General features: G+C 37.6%; 1 pseudogene; it reads left to right on the top strand.

Annotated features, from left to right (window-relative positions):
* Positions 1 to 22,331, top strand: part of LOC115501780 — a 42,033-nt pseudogene extending 19,702 nt beyond the window's left edge.
* Positions 22,332 to 23,055: the final 724 nt, after the last annotated feature.

The following is a 23,055-nucleotide window of genomic DNA, read 5'->3' as shown; positions in this document are numbered from 1 at the left end:
CCATATTTTTGGGTGACTTATTTTGTCACCCTACAAAACACAAAAATATTGAGCACCCTACAAAGTGGGATGTTTCTTATTAGAGACTAACAGCTATGCCAAATCTTGGGGCTGGTCGACAATAGAGAAAAATCTGGTTTTAAGTTTCCTACATAAGCCATTTGCTCCACATTATGCATCTAATTGCGTCTCTCAATAAAAAATATTGAAATCCAAACTCCCAAACCTGTGAGGATGACCTTCTTTTGAAACCGAGTCTTTATAGATACAATCAAGTTAAAGTGGGGTCATAATGGATTAAGGCTGGCTTGAATCCAATGACTGAGGTCCTTATAAGAGGGAAATTTAAAAACAGACACAGCGGAGAAGAAAGCCACTGTGAAGGCTAAGGCAAAGACTGGAGTGATAGATACATCCATAGCCAAGGAACACCAAGGATTGCTAGCAACCATTAGAAGCCAGGAGAGGCGCAAAGGACAATTCTGCCTCAGAAATTCCTTGGGAGGAATAAACCTTGTCAGCATCTTAGTTTTTAGCGTCAAGCCTCCAGAACTGAGAATACACATCTGTTGTTTTAAGCCTCATGACTTTTAAGTTTTGGTACCTCGTTAAGGCAGCGCTAGGAAACTAACACAGTTAAGTGTGAGATTCTACAACTGCTCCTTGGTTCTTTGTTTAATAATCAGTCTAATAAACTCTGACTATGCAAAGAAGACATGCAGTTAATTTGGAGGGTACTGAATTGTTCTCCATTGTAGAGAGAGGGGAGATTTTTGATTTAGGGAGAGACAACCAGAATGAATGGGAATAAGAAACCTACAAAGGTGAGGCTCTTCAAGGAGAGGTGAATTTTGAAATTACTCAGTGATTAGATATGGCTGCTGAATGACTTTCAAGTTCTATATTGTTCTGTGCTGTGCTACAAATGTTACCCACATACCACCCTTGGAACCTCGGTCACAATTTTATATTGTTATGCACTCATTCTCATTTGGGTGGTTCTGTGGGAAAGGGATAAAGAAGAATGATAGCTCAGCAGGAGACAAAATGGAGTTTGATGTAAGAACTGAATTGTAGACAAATATTTGAAATAGATCTTTTCCCCCCAAATCCCTGGAGATCTGAAGGAGAAAACTGGCCTCCCATGCTATATTAAATGAAAGTAGAATGAATTTTAATTAAATACTAATTGAATTTAAAGGTCATGGTAAGCCATCAAGCTGGAGTCAAATGAGAGTTTGTAGAGTTGATAATTGAATTTCCTAAGTGTCTTTTGCTACCAACACCCTTTATGAATAAGTTGGCTTTTAACCATGTTTTATTTTTGAAATGTCCTATTATATTATTTTAATTCCTATCATGTCTGTTAGCCATTCTGTATTTTTGATGACTGTGCTTAGTTATGTATGCTATGTTGATTTTATGATTTAGCTCTCAGAGTAAAATAATTTTTCCAATGTCTAAATAATCAGGCCTTCTTTATCTTGCCTCCCTCCCATGTCCCCCACTTCTAGCAACCAGTGCTCTGTTCTGTTTCTACTAATATGGGATTTTTTTTTCAGATTCTACTTGCAAATGAGATACAGTATCTTACTCGTTCTGACTTATTTCACTTAGTATAATGCCTTCTAAATCCAATCATGGCATTGCAAATGGCAGGATTTCTTTCTTCTTATGGCTAAAGAATATTCCTGTGTGTGTGTGTGTGTGTGTGTGTGTGTGTGTGTGTGTGCGCGCGCGTGTTTTTTTACCCATCCATCAGTAGATACTTAGGTTAACCTGTTTTTAGATTTTGGCTATTACAAATAATGCTACAGTGAAAATGGGGTTGCTGACATTTCTTTACAATAGTGACTTCACTTCCTTCAGATATATGCCTAGGAGTGGAACTGCTGGATCATACAGCTCTATCTTTAATATTCTGAGGAACCTCCATATTGTTTTTACATTCCCAAGGACTGCTTTATCTTTGGTTTTACATATTTACATTCTCAATGACTGCTTTATCTTTGGTTTCACATAATAACAGAGATATTTATGGTATTTTATGGTTCATCAATATGTTCATCTAAGGAGTTTTACTTATTCCTTACAAAAATATGATTTTTAATTTTTTTAAGTTTATTTATTTATTTTGGGAGACACAGGGAACAAGTGGGGGAGGGGTATAGAGAGAGAGGTAGAGAGAATCCTAAGCAGGCCCCACAGTGTCAGCTCAAAGCCTGACACAGGGCTCGATCTCACAAATCATGAGGTCATGACTTGAGCTGAAATCAAGAGTCAGATGCTTAACCGACTGAGCCACCCCAGCACCCACAAAAATATGATTTTTTAAATCAGATTATTGTCTTCTTACAGATTAAAAAAAAGATGCAGAGAATGATTTGCTATTCTCAAAATGCTGGAATGTGGGAAAATTAGAATTCAAACTCATGTTTATTGGCACCAATTTCCATAGTCTTTCAGTATAATACAGTATAAAATACATTACCTCTTATAAAATTTACTCATGATTTTCACTTATGAGCACACAGTTAATAGTGTTAAAGTGTTTAGCCAATGATGTTTTGAATCCTAAAATTCATTTGCTTTCAGGATAGAAAGAAAAGCAAAGAGAAAAAACGTATTTTTGAAATAAGGCAATGACTCATTTTTAAATAAGGGCATTTGGGGGGAATTGGTGATGAGAGTACTAATGAAAATAATTCCCCAGAGAGACCATTTCAAATTTCCATTCAATGAAAGATGATAAAAACCTGAATTTCAAGGATAAGTTATCCTTGAATTTACAATTGTTATACTTCTATGTGGTTATACATTTTGAGAGCTATTTCATTAATGTTGAAAATATACATCAATTGTATAAATATAACTTTAAAGAGTAAATAGAAAGAAATGCCTTTGTGTTGGAAAGTTACATTTGTTTGTAAGAGAAAATAAGAAAGTAAATGCAATGTTTCTCTAATCTTTGATTCATTTCTTATTAAAACAGTAGCTTACAAATCTGAATGTCTGATTTCATAGAAAGTACAATTATTTTGAATCATAAAAGCCTACACAGTGTCTTGATTAAATCAAGATGTTTTCCAGCATAGAACAATGTGCCATTGATTTTTGTCCTTCTAATGTTCTACACTGTCAGAAAACTTAAAAATGACCTTTTATGCTGTAATTAATTTGCCTTTTTGTGGCAATTGCGTATTATTTTAGCTCAGAAGTTATATATACAACATAAATTTCTATGAGAATAAGTGATTCATTTAAAAAATCTTATTTTCAAGGCTGAATGAAAGCAGCTATATACATTGAACTATACACTAAAATATTATATGAACAACTGTTTTTTTAAAAAATACTAGTTATCTGAAATATGTGAAAACTTTAAAAAAATTTATAATAAAGAGAAGCATTTTGAATAATTTACACCCATCATATAAATAATGAACATATGGTACTGAATTATTTTTTCACAAGCAAAACATACTTTCATTAGTTTAGCCAACACTAGTACACACAATTTATTACAGAAACCAGATGAATTAGTAAAAGTGAGGCTGTGTTCTGGATATTTTAATTGTTCTGTGGCAAATGGAATTAGTTTGGGGAAATGCCATATACATTAACTACCTTTCTGTTCTGTAAACAGTTCAATGAACAGAGCACCTGACTTAAAAATTCAAGACATTCATTTATTTGGCAATAAATGTAGTCAAAATGCAATAGTAATTGCTTTTATTTGATACAATCATGTGGAAAATAATAATCAGTATTTAAATAAGAAATTCAGGGGGAAGTTCCAAGATGGCGGCGTAGGAGGACGCTGGGCTCACTGCGCTTCCTGCTGATCACTTAGATTCCACCTACACCTGCCTAAATAACCCAGAAAACCGCCAGAGGATTAGCAGAACGGAGTCACCGGACCCAAGTGCAGACGAGAGGCCCACGGAAGAGGGTAGGAAGGGCGGCGAGGCGGTGTGCGCTCCACGGACTGGCGGGAGGGAGCCGGGGCGGAGGGGCGGCTCGCCGGCCAAGCAGAGCCCCCGAGTCCGGCTTGCAAAAGCGGAGGGGCCTGACGGACTGTGTTCCCACAGCAAGCGCGACTTAGCGTCTGGGAGGTCATAAGTTAACAGCTCTGCTCGGAAAGCGGGAAGGCTGGAGGACAAAGGGAGGGTGAGCTGCGGAGCCCCCGGACGACAGAGCTCAGTTTGGCAGGGAACAAAGGCGCTCGCCAGCGCCATCTCCCCCGCCCATCCCCCAGCCAAAATCCCAAAGGGAACCGGTTCCGGCCAGGGAAATTGCTCGCTCCGCGCAAACACCCAACTCTGTGCTTCTGCGGAGCCAAACCTCCGGCAGCGGATCTGACTCCCTCCGGCTGCCACAGGGCCCCTCCTGAAGTGGATCACCTAAGGAGAAGCGAGCTAAGCCTGCCCCCCCTGCCTCCGTGCACCTTGCCTACCCACCCCAGCTAATACGCCAGATCCCCAGCACCACAAGCCTGGCAGTGTGCAAGTAGCCCAGACGGGCCACACCACCCCACAGGGAATCCCGCCCCTAGGAGAGGGGAAGAGAAGGCACACACCAGTCTGACTGTGGCCCCAGCGGTGGGCTGGGGGCAGACATCAGGACTGACTGCGGCCTCGCCCACCAACTCCAGTTATACACCACAGCACAGGGGAAGTGCCCTGCAGGTCCTCACCACACCAGGGACTATCCAAAATGACCAAGCGGAAGAATTCCCCTCAGAAGAATCTCCAGGAAATAACAACAGCTAATGAGCTGATCAAAAAGGATTTAAATAATATAACAGAAAGTGAATTTAGAATAATAGTCATAAAATTAATCGCTGGGCTGGAAAACAGTATACAGGACAGCAGAGAATCTCTTGCTACAGAGATCAAGGGACTAAGGAACAGTCACGAGGAGCTGAAAAACGCTTTAAAGGAAATGCAAAACAAAATGCAAACCACCACGGCTCCGATGGAAGAGGCAGAGGAGAGAATAGGTGAACTAGAAGATAAAGTTATGGAAAAAGAGGAAGCTGAGAAAAAGAGAGATAAAAAAATCCAGGAGTATGAGGGGAAAATTAGAGAACTAAGTGATACACTAAAAAGAAATAATATACGCATAATTGGTATCCCAGAGGAGGAAGAGAGAGGGAAAGGTGCTGAAGGGGTACTTGAAGAAATCATAGCTGAGAACTTCCCTGAACTGGGGAAGGAAAAAGGCATTGAAATCCAAGAGGCACAGAGAACTCCCTTCAGACGTAACTTGAATCGATCTTCTGCACGACATATCATAGTGAAACTGGAAAAATACAAGGATAAAGAGAAAATTCTGAAAGCAGCAAGGGGTAAACGTGCCCTCACATATAAAGGGAGACCTATAAGACTCGTGACTGATCTCTCTTTTGAAACTTGGCAGGCCAGAAAGAATTGGCACGAGATTTTCAGGGTGCTAGACAGCAAAAATATGCAGCCGAGAATCCTTTATCCAGCAAATCTGTCATTTAGAATAGAAGGAGAGATAAAGGTCTTCCCAAACAAACAAAAACTGAAGGAATTTGTCACCACTAAACCAGCCCTACAAGAGATCCTAAGGGGGACCCTGTGAGACAAAGTACCAGAGACATCACTACAAGCATAAAACATACAGACATCACAATGACTCTAAACCCGTATCTTTCTATAATAACACTGAATGTAAATGGATTAAATGCGCCAACCAAAAGACATAGGGTATCAGAATGGATAAAAAAACAAGACCCATCTATTTGCTGTCTACAAGAGACTCATTTTAGACCTGAGGACACCTTTAGATTCAGAGTGAGGGGATGGAGAACTATTTATCATGCTACTGGAAGCCAAAAGAAAGCTGGAGTAGCCATACTTATATCAGACAAACTAGACTTTAAGTTAAAGGCTGTAACAAGAGATGAAGAAGGACATTATATAATAGTTACAGGGTCTATCCATCAGGAAGAGCTAACAATTATAAATGTCTATGCGCCGAATACCGGAGCCCCCAAATATATAAAACAATTACTCATAAACATAAGCAACCTTATTGATAAGAATGTGGTAATTGCTGGGGACTTTAACACCCCACTTACAGAAATGGATAGATCATCTAGATACACGGTCAATAAAGAAACAAGGGCCCTGAATGAGACATTGGATCAGATGGACTTGACAGATATATTTAGAACTCTGCATCCCAAAGTAACAGAATATACTTTCTTCTCAAGTGCACATGGATCATTCTCCAAGATAGATCATATACTGGGTCACAAAACAGCCCTTCATAAGTTTACAAGAATTGAAATTATACCATGCATACTTTCAGACCACAATGCTACGAAGCTTGAAATCAACCACAGGAAAAAGTCTGGAAAGCCTCCAAAAGCATGGAGGTTAAAGAACACCCTACTAACGAATGAGTGGGTCAACCAGGCAATTAGAGAAGAAATCAAAAAATATATGGAAACAAACGAAAATGAAAATACAACAATCCAAACGCTTTGGGACGCAGCGAAGGCAGTCCTGAGAGGAAAATACATTGCAATCCAGGCCTATCTCAAGAAACAAGAAAAATCCCAAATACAAAATCTAACAGCACACCTAAAGGAAATAGAAGCAGAACAGCAAAGGCAGCCCAAACCCAGCAGAAGAAGAGAAATAATAAAGATCAGAGCAGAAATAAACAATATAGAATCTAAAAAAACTGCAGAGCAGATCAACGAAACCAAGAGTTGGTTTTTTGAAAAAATAAACAAAATTGACAAACCGCTAGCCAGGCTTCTCAAAAAGAAAAGGGAGATGACACAAATAGATAAAATCATGAATGAAAATGGAATTGTTACAACCAATCCCTCAGAGATACAAACAATTATCAGGGAATACTATGAAAAATTATATGCCAACAAATTGGACAACCTGGAAGAAATGGACACATTCCTGAACACCCACACTCTTCCAAAACTCAATCAGGAATAAATAGAAAGCTTGAACAGACCCATAAACAGCGAAGAAATTGAATCGGTTATCAAAAATCTCCCAACAAATAAGAGTCCAGGACCAGATGGCTTCCCAGGGGAGTTCTACCAGACGTTTAAAGCAGAGATAATACCTATCCTTCTCAAGCTATTCCAAGAAATAGAAAGGGAAGGAAAACTTCCAGACTCCTTCTATGAAGCCAGTATTACTTTGATTCCTAAACCAGACAGACACCCAGTAAAAAAAGAGAACTACAGGCCAATATCCCTGATGAATATGGATGCAAAAATTCTCAATAAGATACTAGCAAATCGAATTCAACAGCATATAAAAAGAATTATTCACCATGATCAAGTGGGATTCATTCCTGGGATGCAGGGCTGGTTCAACATTCGCAAATCAATCAACGTGATACATCACATTAACAAAAAAAAAGAGAAGAACCATATGATCCTGTCAATCGATGCAGAAAAGGCCTTTGACAAAATTCAGCACCCTTTCTTAATAAAAACCCTTGAGAAAGTCGGGATAGAAGGAACATACTTAAAGATCATAAAAGCCATTTATGAAAAGCCCACAGCTAACATCATCCTCAACGGGGAAAAACTGAGAGCTTTTTCCCTGAGATCAGGAACACGACAGGGATGCCCACTCTCACCGCTGTTGTTTAACATAGTGCTGGAAGTTCTAGCATCAGCAATCAGACAACAAAAGGAAATCAAAGGCATCAAAATTGGCAAAGATGAAGTCAAGCTTTCGCTTTTTGCAGATGACATGATATTATACATGGAAAATCCGATAGACTCCACCAAAAGTCTGCTAGAACTGATACATGAATTCAGCAAAGTTGCAGGATACAAAATCAATGTACAGAAATCAGTTGCATTCTTATACACTAAAAATGAAGCAACAGAAAGACAAATAAAGAAACTGATCCCATTCACAATTGCACCAAGAAGCATAAAATACCTAGGAATAAATCTAACCAAAGATGTAAAGGATCTGTATGCTGAAAACTATAGAAAGCTTATGAAGGTAATTGAAGAAGATTTAAAGAAATGGAAAGACATTCCCTGCTCATGGATTGGAAAAATAAATATTGTCAAAATGTCAATACTACCCAAAGCTATCTACACATTCAATGCAATCCCAATCAAAATTGCACCAGCATTCTTCTCGAAATTAGAACAAGCAATCCTAAAATTCATATGGAACCACAAAAGGCCCCGAATAGCCAAAGGAATTTTGAAGAAGAAGACCAAAGCAGGAGGCATCACAATCCCAGACTTTAGCCTCTACTACAAAGCTGTCATCATCAAGACAGCATGGTATTGGCACAAAAACAGACACACAGACCAATGGAATAGAATAGAAACCCCAGAACTAGACCCACAAACGTATGGCCAACTCATCTTTGACAAAGCAGGAAAGAACATCCAATGGAAAAAAGACAGCCTCTTTAACAAATGGTGCTGGGAGAACTGGACAGCAACATGCAGAAGGTTGAAACTAGACCACTTTCTCACACCATTTACAAAAATAAACTCAAAATGGATAAAGGACCTAAATGTGAGACAGGAAACCATCAGAACCTTAGAGGAGAAAGCAGGAAAGGACCTCTCTGACCTCAGCCGTAGCAATCTCTTACTCGACACATCCCCAAAGGCAAGGGAATTAAAAGCAAAAGTGAATTACTGGGACCTTATGAAGATAAAAAGCTTCTGCACAGCAAAGGAAACAACCAACAAAACTAAAAGGCAACCAACGGAATGGGAAAAGATATTTGCAAATGACATATCGGACAAAGGACTAGTATCCAAAATCTATAAAGAGCTCACCAAACTCCACACCCGAAAAACAAATAACCCAGTGAAGAAATGGGCAGAAAACATGAATAGACACTTCTCTAAAGAAGACATCCAGATGGCCAACAGGCACATGAAAAGATGTTCAGCGTCGCTCCTTATCAGGGAAATACAAATCAAAACCACACTCAGGTATCACCTCACGCCAGTCAGAGTGGCCAAAATGAACAAATCAGGAGACTATAGATGATGGAGAGGATGTGGAGAAACGGGAACCCTCTTGCACTGTTGGTGGGAATGCAAATTGGTGCAGCCGCTCTGGAAAGCAGTGTGGAGGTTCCTCAGAAAATTAAAAATAGACCTACCCTATGACCCAGCAATAGCACTGCTAGGAATTTATCCAAGGGATACAGGAGTACTGATGCATAGGGGCACTTGTACCCCAATGTTGATAGCAGCACTCTCAACAATAGCCAAATTATGGAAAGAGCCTAAATGTCCATCAACTGATGAATGGATAAAGAAATTGTGGTTTATATACACAATGGAATACTACGTGGCAATGAGAAAAAATGAAATATGGCCCTTTGTAGCAACGTGGATGGAACTGGAGAGTGTAATGCTAAGTGAAATAAGCCATACAGAGAAAGACAGATACCATATGGTTTCACTCTTATGTGGATCCTGAGAAACTTAGCAGGAACCCATGGGGGAGGGGAAGAAAAAAAAAAAAAAAAGAGGTTAGAGTGGGAGAGAGCCAAAGCATAAGAGACTGTTGAAAACTGAGAACAAACTGAGGGTTGATGGGGGGTGGGAGGGAAGGGAGGGTGGGTGATGGGTATTGAGGAGGGCACCTTTTGGGATGAGCACTGGGTGTTGTATGGAAACCAATTTGTCAATAAATTTCATATATATAAAAAAAATAAAATAAAATAAAATAAAAAAAAAAAAAAGAAATTCAGTATTACGTTAACAATGTAATCAGAGTGGTCAAAGTTGACTTTCTAGGCACTTATAATGTTAAACACACTTGATTAATTCTTCCATAAATAAGGAAACGTAAGTTCTATAACACTACCCCTTTAAAATCACCTCAAAGATGAGCCATTTAGAAATAATAAATAGAAGAGAGAATGAGGAGTCAGGTATGCAAGCTGTGAAGCTTTTTTATTTTTTAACTGGGATTATATTCAAAATTTAGAAGAGAGAGTGAAAACATATTACAGACTCAAACATGTGGCCTATTGCTAGGCATCATTTGTCCCATCTGGGTTCTTTGCCTCCTTTTGTGATTCACTTGTGCTCTAAATCTGATAGATAAAAGAAGCAAAAAAAAAAAAAAAAGACAGAAGGAGAGGAAAGGAGAGGGGAGGGAAAGGGAGGAGAGGAAGAAGGAAGAGAAAAGGAAAGAAAAGGAAAAAGAACAAAAGGAAAGAAATCCACATTTTTTTAGAACTAGTCGAACAAAAATTTCCATCTAGGACCTTTTGCATATACTTAGGAGCTTAGAGAAGGGATCTTAAAAAGAAATCTAATAGATATTCATTCTGTGTAAGTCTAACAAGACTTAGCATTAAAAGCAAAATTTATTATCAACCAGAAGTGTACTAAAGTGGCATCTCTTTGCTCCTTTGTTCTCTCCTCTTCAGGGGTTTTGAAAAGTATGATGCATCCACAATATATGTAGAGTTTGGTGAGGCAATGGGCTTTTGGAGCCAGGTCTTCTGATGGGCCTATCCCTACATACAAATGGGAAAGAAACTTGAGATTTCAAAAAGTTGCTCTAGCACAGGCACCAGCAATTGCCATCATATAAACTGCTGCCTTACCCCACTTCAACTTAAATTAATTCCCATAACTTCCCTGACTTCATTTTCACTGGCTTTGAATACAGACAGAATTATATAGCACTTTATGCTCTTTAATACTTTGCTCAATTGGAACTTAGTACCTTTTGTTGCTATATGGTAACATACTGTCTTCTAAAAACATGTTTTAAACAAGCTTCTGTCTCTTGATAAGCTTCTGCCATCCCATCTGCACTCTTCCAGTTTTATGTGGCCTCTGGTTTCAGCACTCTCTCTGGGTCCAGTGTTGTCCGGATTGGTAAAATTCTTTGAGAACAGAGTACTCCATAAAATCACATCCTAAGTGTAAACAGCAGGAATGAGATAGGTGAAGTGAAAATGTGAGCTTTCTGGTTTGTCACTTCTTTCTGCTGTTCCTCTGCCTCCCCCATGGTCTTCCATTTGCTTCCTGGCTTCAGAAGGAAGAATTCCCTAGACATCTTTTTTATCCCTTTTATTTAGGGAAGTTTGTTCTCAGTTGGCTAGTTGCCATTTTGGAAGGTAAGTGACAGATGATTTAATCCTCAGAAGTCTGACTTTTCTTAATTAAAATACTCCCTACCATCACAAATAGTGCAAGTACTAGCTGCATTAGAGCAGTTGATAATCTTGGTACCTAAATATTTAATTTCTGTAATGATTATAATGTAGCCATGAACTCAGAATAGTGACTATTTAGAAGACCAGCTCCTTCTTACAAGCACATGCATCACATCAAGGAAACACCTTCTCTACTTACTTTGAAGGTTAGATTTTCTAATTTTACTTTAACAAACTTTCACCAACTTTCCAGACTTTCACCAATGTGGAATAAAGTATACAGATGTGCAGACCTGCCGGATTTTAAATAGGTATTAGGAATTGGCTGGAAGTCAGTTATGCTTAGGCATGAACTCCTTAGCTTTAGTTTTATTTTGCATCTCTTAAAATCAGGGGGAGGATGGTCATATTTTCTTCCACTTTGAATTTCACATTCTTTTAAAAGAGAACATGCTTGCTTGCTAGCTTTGAGCATGGTAAATGAAATCCAGAGTAAGTCCATAAGCTACTGTCGTTTAGGAGCCTTAACAGCACAGTGCAGTGCTACATCTCCAAACATAGCTCATGTATATACATATGGTAGATGCCAAATACGTATTTGTTAATTGTCAAATGTAATATCAAATGATGATGGCAATGTGGTTGAAAGTAGATTGTTGAGTTAGAATAACTAGGCCTAAAAAATGATTCCAGAATATATAGGATACTTCCTGAGAAGAAGCACAGGTAGGGGATTGATAAGAACTTACCTCATTAACAATTAAATGACTATGATAAATTAGACAGAATGATAAACTAGCACAAGGTCAGACAAATGGAACTGACTAGAAATCTCACCAATAATACACACATTTGGAAAATGGATATATGTAGAGGTGGCATTATACAACAAATTCCATTGGAATTTCCTGGGTGATAGGAGTGTCTTTTGTTCTTATGAGGCAATGGTTGGTGAGGCAATAGTCCTGAATGAGGGCCAGTCACTAAAAGACTAAGCTAGGATTAGAAGCTTAGAACTTTCAGCCCTTTAAAATTTTTAAGGCGTGATCTATGGCCCAGAACATAGTCTATCTTGGTAAATGTCCCATGTGAGCATGGACAGAATGTGTATTCTGCTCTTGTTTGATGAATTCTCAATAGATGTCAATTATATCCAGTTAACTGATGGCACTGTTGAGTTCAACTATGTCCATACTAATTTTCTGCGGCTGGATCTGTCCACTTCTGATGGAGGAGCATTGAAGTCTTCACTTATAATAGTAGATTCATCTACTTCCCTGTGTAGTTCTATCAGTTTTTGTTTCACATATTTTGATGTTCTATTATTAGACATGTATTTATTAAGGATCATCATGTCTTCTTGGAGCACTAACTTCTTTATAATTATGCAATTCCCTCTTTATCGCTGATACCTTTCCTTGCTCTGAAGTCTGTTCTGGCTGAAATTAATATAGATGTTCACTCTTTTGATTAGTGTTAGTGTGGTATATCTTTCAGCATCGCTTTACTATTATTATTCAAAGATGTCCTTTTAATAAAATTGAGATTCTTACAGACAATATATACTGGGATCCTATTCTTTGATCAGCATGACTATCTCTGTTTTTAATTGGTGCATAGACTATTGATGTTTAAAATGATTATTGATAGAGGTGGATTGATATATACCATATTTGTTACTTTTTTTTCTTTTTGCCCATTTTCTTATTTTTGTCTTCCACAGTTTTTCTGCCTTTTGCGGTTTTAACTGAGCATTTTATATAATTCCATTTTCTCTCCTTGTTTAAGAATATCAATTATACTTTAAAAAAACGTTATTTTTTTTATTTTAAAGACAGACACACAGAGAGAGACCACAAATGGGGAGAGGGGTAGATGGAGAAAAGGAGAGAATCTTTTTTTTTAATGTTTATTTATTTGTGTATGTGTGTGTTTGTGTGTGTGTGTGTGTGTGTGTGTGTGTGAGAGAGAGAGAGAGAGAGAGAGAGAGAGAGAGAGAGAGAGAGAGAGAATGAGCAGGGGAAGGGGCAGAGAGAGAGGGAGACACAGAATCCAAAGCAGGGTCCAGACTCTGGGCTGTCAGCACAGAGCCCGATGTGGGGCTTGAACCCACGAACCATGAGATCATGACCTGAGCTGAAGTTGAATGCTTAACTGACTGAGCCACCCAGGCACCCCGAGAGAGAGAGAGAGAGAGAGAGAGAGAGAGAGAGAGAGAGAGAATCCTAAGCAGGCTCCACACTCACCACAGAGCCTGACATGGGGCTCAATCCCATGAGCCTGGGATCATGACCTGAGTCAAAATCAAGAGTCCGACACTCAATTGACTGAGCCACCCCATAAGTGCCCTTTAAAAACAAAAACTTTTTAAAAAGCATCTGAAATATTTCTTCTTTACGCTGATACTTACCCTTGGGTCTTCTTTCCTTCTGTGTTTTGTGGTCTCTGATTATAAGCATTTCTTTTCTTGACCTTACTCTGTGGGAATCATAAGGCCCTAAAAGTATGATACTTCAAACAAAAAAGGATTTGTTTGCTTCTGCTGTTATCCAACAGGTTCTGGTACCTACTTGGGGTTTCTTTAACGCTCCTGGTTAGGCTCCTGCACACTATGATACATCCTCATAACAGCATTTAATCACAGGGTTAGCCTGGGTATTTATTTATACCTTGGACCAACTCAGCTTTCCCGTTACTTATTCTTCACTGCTTCCTGGTAAGGTTTCAACTTACAGCTTTGCTCTTTGCTTGCTTGGGCCCCTGAAGATTTCCTTTATTTCTTGAAATTCAGCAATGTGTTTGTAATGTAAGATTTAGTTGTTTTGCAGGAGAGCTATTCTGAGTGTCTAAACTACTACTCTACCGGTAATGGACATGTTTGAAACATTGTTTTTAGTTCTGTGAAATTTTAAATGTTAATATTTTCAGTCAAAAGGATTACATGCATCTCACTCAAATATTCTGTAGACTTGGTAAGAATACACTATCATCAGCATTTTAAATTTGCAACTCCTAAATTTGTTCAAATCCCCATGACTGAGAATGTATTATTTAAAATGTGTCATACTGGTGACTTAAGTCATTCTTTAATCACAAAAGTTAAAATAAGAAAAAGAGTAAAACAAGTAGGAGCTACTTAAAAATGACTTTCAACATGTAGCCAGTCTACAAGAAGAAGAAGAAGAAAAAAAAAGAACCGTTACCTCAATCATATACCTATGTCTTTCCAATTAGGTAGCATTCCATTATCTACATTTTTTATGTTGGGTATTTAGCACCATAAATATACAACCTTTTTTGCTACAATAATATCTTCTTCAAAAAAACAAGACTTATAAACTTACATGATTTAATATTAGCTTAGCTATTTCTATTCCATTCTATTACACACTTCCAGGATATTAACAGAATTTGCAAACACCAGAGTCTCAGTATCACTATCAATTTGCATTAACATAAAACTCTTCTTCATACTGTCTGTAATTATTTCATGCCTCATAAATCCAACTTGGTCCCTGTGTATTAATTTGCCCATAACTCTTCTAAGTCTTGTCACCAAAATCTTGGCATATATCTTTATAGCACATTTAGTTATTTAAATGTGCCTATAATTTTCCAGACTGTTATCCCTCCCTTTTCTAAATTAGTAATAGGTACTTTGCTCATAGCTGGGTAAAACTCACCTTGTCCTGTTTGCTCCACAAAAACTTATCATACAAGGTAGTCAACTTCATCCTGAAATTATGAAATGACTCATCGGATAGCCATATTCTCCTGTTCTTTGCCCTTAACAAGTTTTCAAATGTCATTTAGAGAAAATTAATTTGTCTCCACAGGACGTTCTAATCAGTGACATTGAGGATATATTTTCAAGCATTTCGTAGCTTTTAAAGTTAGCAGGAAATAAATCCACTGGAGTTATGACACCATTTTCTCCCCTTTATATAAAACAAATGGAAATGAGAAACTGTTCTCCACCATCACAGCACTCTGAGCCTGTTTTCCCTTGGGCAAAACATACTTAGATATAGGACAGAAACTAGGGTGAAACACTATATTTGAGTGTTAAGGAAATTGTTCCTTAGAGGCCAGAAAAGTTAATGTGTCTCATTAAATTATGACCATGGAACAGTACCAGGTTGTACAGAAAGTCAGAACTAGAAGAGGCTTAAGAAATCATTTAACACTACAAAATCACTTTACAGGTAAGAAACTGAGGACCAGGAAAGTTATGTGACTTGGTAAAAGTTACACAACTAATTAATAGAGATTGAAGATTAGAATTTAGGTTTCTAATTCTTCCATGTAGGTATTAACTCTGTATAACTTTGAGAACATATTAATCCTATTTTACTTTTATTAAACTTGATAATCTTTTAATCAAATAATTAATACCATCTGAACATATTTCAAATGTGGGACACACTTCCATGAGTTTGAGCTCATGAGATATTTCACAGTCCTCACCATCAAGGGACACATAATTCAAGGGAAGAAATAAATATATAAATAATTATAGAGTGCTATATAGCAGGATAATGAGACTAGATGGACAGGAGCCAACTCAGGAAGGTTTCTTATTCCGTGTTAAGTAATTCTGGCTTTATCTATTTTTCTAAAAAAATTTTTTTAATGTTTATTTTTGAGAGAGAAAAAGACAGAGCATGAGCAGGGGAGGGACAGAGAGGGAGACACAGAATCCAAAGTAGGCTCCAGTTTCTGAGCCATCAGCACAGAGCCTGATGCAGGGCTCAAACTCATGAACCATGAGATCATGACTTGAACTGAAGTCGGCTGCTGAATCCACTGCCCCAAGTAATTCTGGCTTTATCTTAAGAGCCATGAAAACACATTGAAGGGTTCCAAGCAGACAAGAACTAAAACAAATTCACTGTTTCAGAAAGCTGTATCTATGCCAAAATTTTAGACAGTGGTTGGGGGTGAAGAACAAGAGACTAGCCAGTAGGCTATTGTATTATTAATACATAAATGCAAAGAATAATAAGGCTAACCCACAGTCATTTGTAATGAATATGAAGAGGAAAGAAGAGTTTGATAATTTTTTAAGTAGATAAAACTGATAAAAGGTAGAGACTTGGGCAACTAGTATATGTAGTGATAAGGGATACTCTGGGAGGAATACATTTGTATTAGAATGCTAAACTGGTTTTGTTTATTTTTTTACAGTTGTTGAACCTGAGGTATCTGTTGGATATTCAGATGAATGTTAGGTATGTAGTAAAACAGACCTAAAAAAGATTTGGTCTAATAAGAGAGATTTATGTACATAATAAGTGGAAATTGAACTTACGGATTTGGATAAATTTTTATAGGTTTAAGTAGAATTAAAGAAAAGTTGAACAAGGGTTCGTGGAATACCAATATTAAAGAAGAGGGTAAAGAAAGGAAAAAAAAAACAGAGTGGCTAGAGAAGTTAAGGAAAAAAAAGTAAAAAGAAATGTCATGAAATACCATGATGGAGAGAACTTCAAAATGGCAAAAGTGCCCCAAAAGGTCACATCCTGCAGAGATGTTACATGAGATAAGAATTCCTATGCTCACCTTGGGTTAGTCACACAAATGTCTCTGGTGACCTAAAAAATAATAATTAATCTGTTAAATGGTAAGAGAAAAGCCATATCAAAAAGTTGAGGTATTAGTGAATCAGAGTTATAACATTTATAAATGTGGAAAAATGCATGAACCTATTCCTTCAGAAGCTTCTCTCCAAAGGAAAGGAAAGGAAAATTAGAAAACCCTACAATAGAAGGAACATGGAAAATATACAATAATGAGAGAAAGAAGTTGAGAAATTCTATTATAATATTAAAGTAAAACACTCACCAAGGGGCACCTGGGTGGCTCAGTCAGTTGAGTGTCCAACTTGACTTAGGTCATGATATCACGGTTCGTGAGTTTGAGCCCCGCATCAGGCTCCATGCTGACAGCTGAGAGCCTGAAGCCGGCTTTGGATTCTGTGTCACCCTCTCCCTCTGCCTCTCCCCTGTTCACGCTCTGTCTCTCTCCCTCTCTCAAAAATAAATAAATGTTTTCTCATTGCCACATAGTATTCCATTGTGTATATAAACCACAATTTCTTTATCCATTCATCAGTTGATGGACATTTAGGATGGAACTGGAGAGTGTAATGCTAAGTGAAATAAGCCATACAGAGAAAGACAGATACCATATGGTTTCACTCTTATGTGGATCCTGAGAAACTTAACAGGAACCCATGGGGGAGGGGAAGGGAAAAAAAAAAAAGAGGTTAGAGTGGGAGAGAGCCAAAGCATAAGAGACTGTTGAAAACTGAGAACAAACTGAGGGTTGATGGGGGGTGGGAGGGAGGGGAGGGTGGGTGATGGGTATTGAGGAGGGCACCTTTTGGGATGAGCACTGGGTGTTGTATGGAAACCAATTTGTCAATAAATTTCATAAAAAAATAAATAAATAAATAAATGTTAAAAAAAAAAAACAAAAACCACTCACCAAACATTCAAGGTAGAAGACATTTGAGGCTAATTCCAACCTGTTCACACACATGGTTAAGTCCAAAGAGGAAAAGTTATTTACATAAGTAATCACTGTCAAGCAGTAAAAGATCTAGTACCAAAACTGACGTCTCCACAACAAAACATGGTATTGCTGTGGGTACTACTCAGTTCAACAACTGGTAATTTTTTTATAATAAACTTCTATTACTGAGGCAACACCAGTATTTCTAATCAAATATGGAAGGAGAATTTCTTTTAATGTTTATTTATTTATTTGGGGGGGGGGTGTGTGAGGGGGGGAGGGGCAGAGAGAGGGAGAGAGAATCCCAAGCAGGCTCTGCATACCAGCACAGAGCCCACCGAAGGGTTTGAACTCAAGAACTATGAGATCACGACCTGAGCCGAAACCAAGAGTCAGATGCTTAACCGAGCCACCCAGGTGAATTCTCCACTTAGAAGGAGAATTTGAATAGATGTGTTCATTACCACTGGTAAACACAGATCTATCTGGAAATGATTGTTCCTGCCAATTCAGAGTACAAACCAGGAACCGTGCAGAATATTAAATGAATTTATTCTGAGGAAGAGAAGGAATAGATATTCTAAATCTCTTTAAACTGATTTTAAGCAACCTTAACTGTAATAATGTTATTGTTTTTTCTAGTTTCTGTCTTTTACATTTCTATCACTGTTTAACCACTTGCTATGCTAAACATTCTGTCTTTCAAAGAGATTTCCACAGATTAATGACTTCATTCATCTAATACTTGTTTTCTCTTTAAAGATGCTCCTACACTTTACTAGTTCTCCTAAGATAAGCTCTAAAAGTTAAAAAAGCACCAGGCATTTGAAAGCATAGATTTTCCTTTAAATTATGTTGTTTTTAAAAGCAGTTTTACTACACAGTTGTACCTAAATATGACAGCTTAATTACAGCTTATCTGTACTACATCCTAAAACATTTGAGATACCATAAAATGGTAATACCTCTATTTAACAGGAAAGCTTGATATGCATGCTTTGAGAACCAACATGGTGGGATGTGTTTCCTTCAGTGCTGAGCCTCAGAACCTCACTCCCATCCAAGAACTAAGTGCAGTTTAATGAAAAATGTCAAAAGTTTCCTCCCCAAAAGTAAAAATATATGCATCGGAATATGGGAAATCTTAGCTAGTGCATGTTGCAATAAATTTACAGAATGTGGGGAATTTTAGCAAGTTCTTGTGGTGAATTATTTATCACCAGTATGAACATTTGCCTCAGTTTTCCCAGGACAGCCTCAGTTATTTTGAACAGTTATCCTTGTGTCTGGCCTGGTTAGCACCTCCGTTCATTTTAAAAAATATCCATGTTTTGACAGCTATTTATGTAGTGATCATATTCATTAGCTATACTTTCAGGTTACTGATTAGGTACATTCTTTCTTCCTACACTTTCTCAAATCTTGGCTAATGTTGTAAAAGTTGAAAATACAATTGATCCTAGAACAACATGGGATTAGGGGCAATGATTAGGGGCAATTAGGGGCCATGCAGTCAAAAATTCACATATAATTTTTGACTCCCTCAAAACTTAACTACTAGTAGCCTACTGCTGACTAGAAGCCTTAAAGATAACATAAGCAGCCAATTAACACATACTTGGTATGTTGTATGTATTATATACTGTAGTCTTAGAATAAAGGAAGCTTGAAAAAAAAGTCTTGTTAAGAAAATCATCAACAAAATACACATACAGTAGGGTACTGTAAAACATCTGCATGTAAGTGGACCCACGTAGTCCAAAGTCCTTTTGTTCAAGACTCAACTGTAACTAGCAGGGAATAGAATCAAACAAATTTAGTCTAAAATGTATAGGAAAAGGGTAGGTATACACAAAATGAAGTGAATATTAGAATAATTGTTTGAATTAGTCAGAAAATATATATTTTTGTTTTACCTGAATAGCTCAGGAAAGTGTTTTGATGAAATTTTAAGAATTATAGAAATGAAGTTTCTCTAAATCATATAGTCATTAGAAAAAAGTAAACTAGAAGATACAGACAAGAGCAATTATGGAAATTTTAGAAGTTGGAATGTTCTTCTCAAGACATTTTGAGAGAAAGGAATATATATTTTGGGAAGGGAAAGCTAATTGTTTCCCTGTGAACATTCTAAAATGATTCTGTAAGCTGATCAATAAGCTGAGGCAACTTATTTTATAAACATAAATTTATTAATTCTATAATTATGGATTTATTTAAGAGTAAAGTTGTTTTTAAAAATAACCCACATTGCTAATCTACAACTAACAACTATGATAACAGGAACCTTTAATAACAGTTCATGTGTTCTTTGAATTTGTTTACTCTCTTTCTACTAAAAATTCATATTGCTGGATTCAGAGGAATATAGCTCATGCTTTCAACCTCAACAGCTTCTGAAATTATGGTAAGTATAAATTGACAAGAAAGTTTAGTTTCTATTTACCAAATAACCTGGGAGTGAAATAAAAAGCAGCAACAATAATTTTAGTAAAGCAACCATATAAATCCTGTGCTTTTGATCAGGAAACACAATTTTAACTTAAGAATCTGCCCTTCCCTTTGTAATATCCTCTCTAGGGGAAAGATAACTAACCTTAAATAAATAGCAGCCAGCCTATAAGGCCACTGTGAAGAATAGCTAAACAATATTACTTAGCTTACTGCAAAAATAATATCAATTACATTTTTAAATATTTTTAATGTTTATTATTATTGAGAGAGAAAGTGTGTGTGTGTGTGTGTGTGTGTGTGAGAGAGAGAGAGAGAGAGAGAGAGAGAGAGAGAGAGAGAGAGAGTGAGTGGGGGAGGGGCAGAGAGAGAAAGGGACAGAGGATCCAAAGCAGGCTCCTGGCTGACAGCTGTGAGCCAGATGTGGGACTCTAACCCACAAGCCTCGTGAGATCATGACCTGAGCTGAAGTCTGATGCTCAACTGACTGGGCCACCCAGGTGCCCTGAAATTCAGCTACATTTAAGATACATTTTTTAAACTGAGAACAAACTGAGGGTTGATGGGGGGTGGGAGGGAGGGGAGGGTGGGTGATGGGTATTGAGGAGGGCACCTTTTGGGATGAGCACTGGGTGTTGTATGGAAACCAATTTGTCAATAAATTTCATATATATATATAAAAAAATAAATAAAATAAAAGTAAAAAAAAAAGATACATTTTTTACTTTATTTTCCAAAATGACAAGATATTATAATATGTAAGAGAAAGGCATTGCATGGATATAAAATGCCACCTTCATGTGGCTTACATTCCACTGAGGATATGTTATATGCTATGGGGAGGAGCTCAGGGGAAACAATAATCAAATATGTAGAATAGGCTAGATAAGGAATGATGAGAACATTAAATTAATGATTGTTCACAGTGACTGAATATGTCAGTAATTACAAAAGACCCATCAGTAAGTCACAGAAAATTATTGACTTTCTTCAGTAAGTCCAAAATTAGAAAACACTGGTTGGCAAATAATAAGAAAAATCAAATAAGTATGTAAGACAAGAAAATCAGCCAATTCCAAATACTTTCATTTTAATGGGTAACTTTTACTTTTTACCACTTCACTGATACAAAATATTTTAAAACTCATGCAACTGAATAAGCTTTTTAATAAATGAGGAAAGTGAGGCAAAAAGAAAGCTTAAGTAGTAAAAATTTATAATTAAGTAACAGGTGTTTACTAAGGTTTGTGGTTTGAAGTTGTTCAGGCTATTACTGGGTTCATGCTCCTTTGAGGGAAACAAATTACAGTATCTCTCTGATGAAAATTTTCCAATATTGCTTTCTACTCTTCTGTGCCTACTCTCTACCACAATGACCTATTCTCTCTCCCTCCAAAAAATCCAATAACCAAGAACAGAAAACTTTCTAGACAGGATGGAGCCACCTTGAGGTTTTGCTAACTAGAAAGTCCTAGACCACATCACAGCTAGACTGTCTCCAAATCTCTAGAGCAGGCTCAGCAACCAGCATTATTAAATCCAGGATTAAGTTCCTCAAATGATATGAGTCACATTTTTAACTATTGCTCCTTAAAATAAGAAACTCATGGGGCTGCCAGGGTAGGTGAAAGATCTCAAGATAGCTGGGCAAAAACTTGCTCTAAAAGTCATTGACTGGGTAGCTTTTGGGGAGACCATAACTGGAAACCAAAAGGCCATTGCTAACTCCCTGAAATCCTGGAAGGAGACCCTCGCCTCCATCCAGGTTGGCTACTCTCCCCTAGAATCCACCTGCCAGAAGCCCTTTGCTGGGCTTACTACAAGGTCAATGTGGTGAAGTCTGGCTTGGTAGATGACTTTGAGAAGTTTAATGCCCAGAGGTAAATATACTGTCCAGGTAGATGCTGAAGAAAAAGAAGATGTGAAAAGATGTGCTGAGTTTTTGTCTCCCTCAAAGGCCAGGAATGAGGAATATGAAAAAGAGCTGGAGAAGATGAAGAACATCATTCCATGTGAACAGATGAGCATTGAGGACCTGAATAAAGTCTTCCCAGAAACCAAATTAGACAAAAAAAAAAAAGTATCCCTACTGACCTCACAAGCCAATTGAAAAATTTATAAACCTGAGTTGGGGAGAAAGCTCTGGTCCTTGTATTATAAACTCTGGACACAATAAATGAACAAACAAAGAAACAAACAAACAGAAACTCACTGTCATGAGAATTAAATAACTAGATTTGACAGGACATATCATTGACTCATTGACCACTGTATCAAAGAAATAGAAGAAATGAGTATTTTTTTAAAAAATTTTTTAACATTTATTTATTTTTGAGACAGAGAGAGACAGAGCATGAACGGGGCAGGGGCAGAGAGAGAGGGAGGCACAGAATCGGAAGCAGGCTCCAGGCTCTGGGCCATCAGCCCAGAGCCCGATGCAGGGCTCGAACCCACGGACTGCAAGATCGTGATCTGAGCTGAAGTCGGACGCTCAACTGACTGAGCCACCCAGGCGCCCCAGAAATGAGCATTTTTTTAAAAAACTCTGTAGCTAAACTTCTTTTTATTCTCAATCTTTACTGGCCAATCTTCTAAAAGTCTTCAGTTCTTAACCACGTAAAAATTATATTTTTCTGGGGAACCTGTGTGACTCAGCAGACTAAGTGTCTGAGCCCGGCTCAGGTCATGATCTCATGTTCTTTGTGAGTTCAAGCCTCACATTGGGCTCTCTGCTCTCAGCACAGAGCCTGCTTCAGATCCTCTGTCCTCACCTCTCTCTGACCCTTCCCCACTTGCACGTGCATGCACTTTGTCTCTCTAAAGTGAATGAACATTTTTTAAAAAAGAAAGAAATTATATTTTCCTTAAGGATGAAGAATATAAAATCATCAATGCAGGAAAGAA

This window comes from Lynx canadensis, chromosome A2 (genome assembly GCF_007474595.2).
Source record: "Lynx canadensis isolate LIC74 chromosome A2, mLynCan4.pri.v2, whole genome shotgun sequence".
NCBI lineage: Eukaryota > Metazoa > Chordata > Mammalia > Carnivora > Felidae > Lynx > Lynx canadensis.
This window is presented reverse-complemented; position numbering and strand designations above follow the sequence as displayed.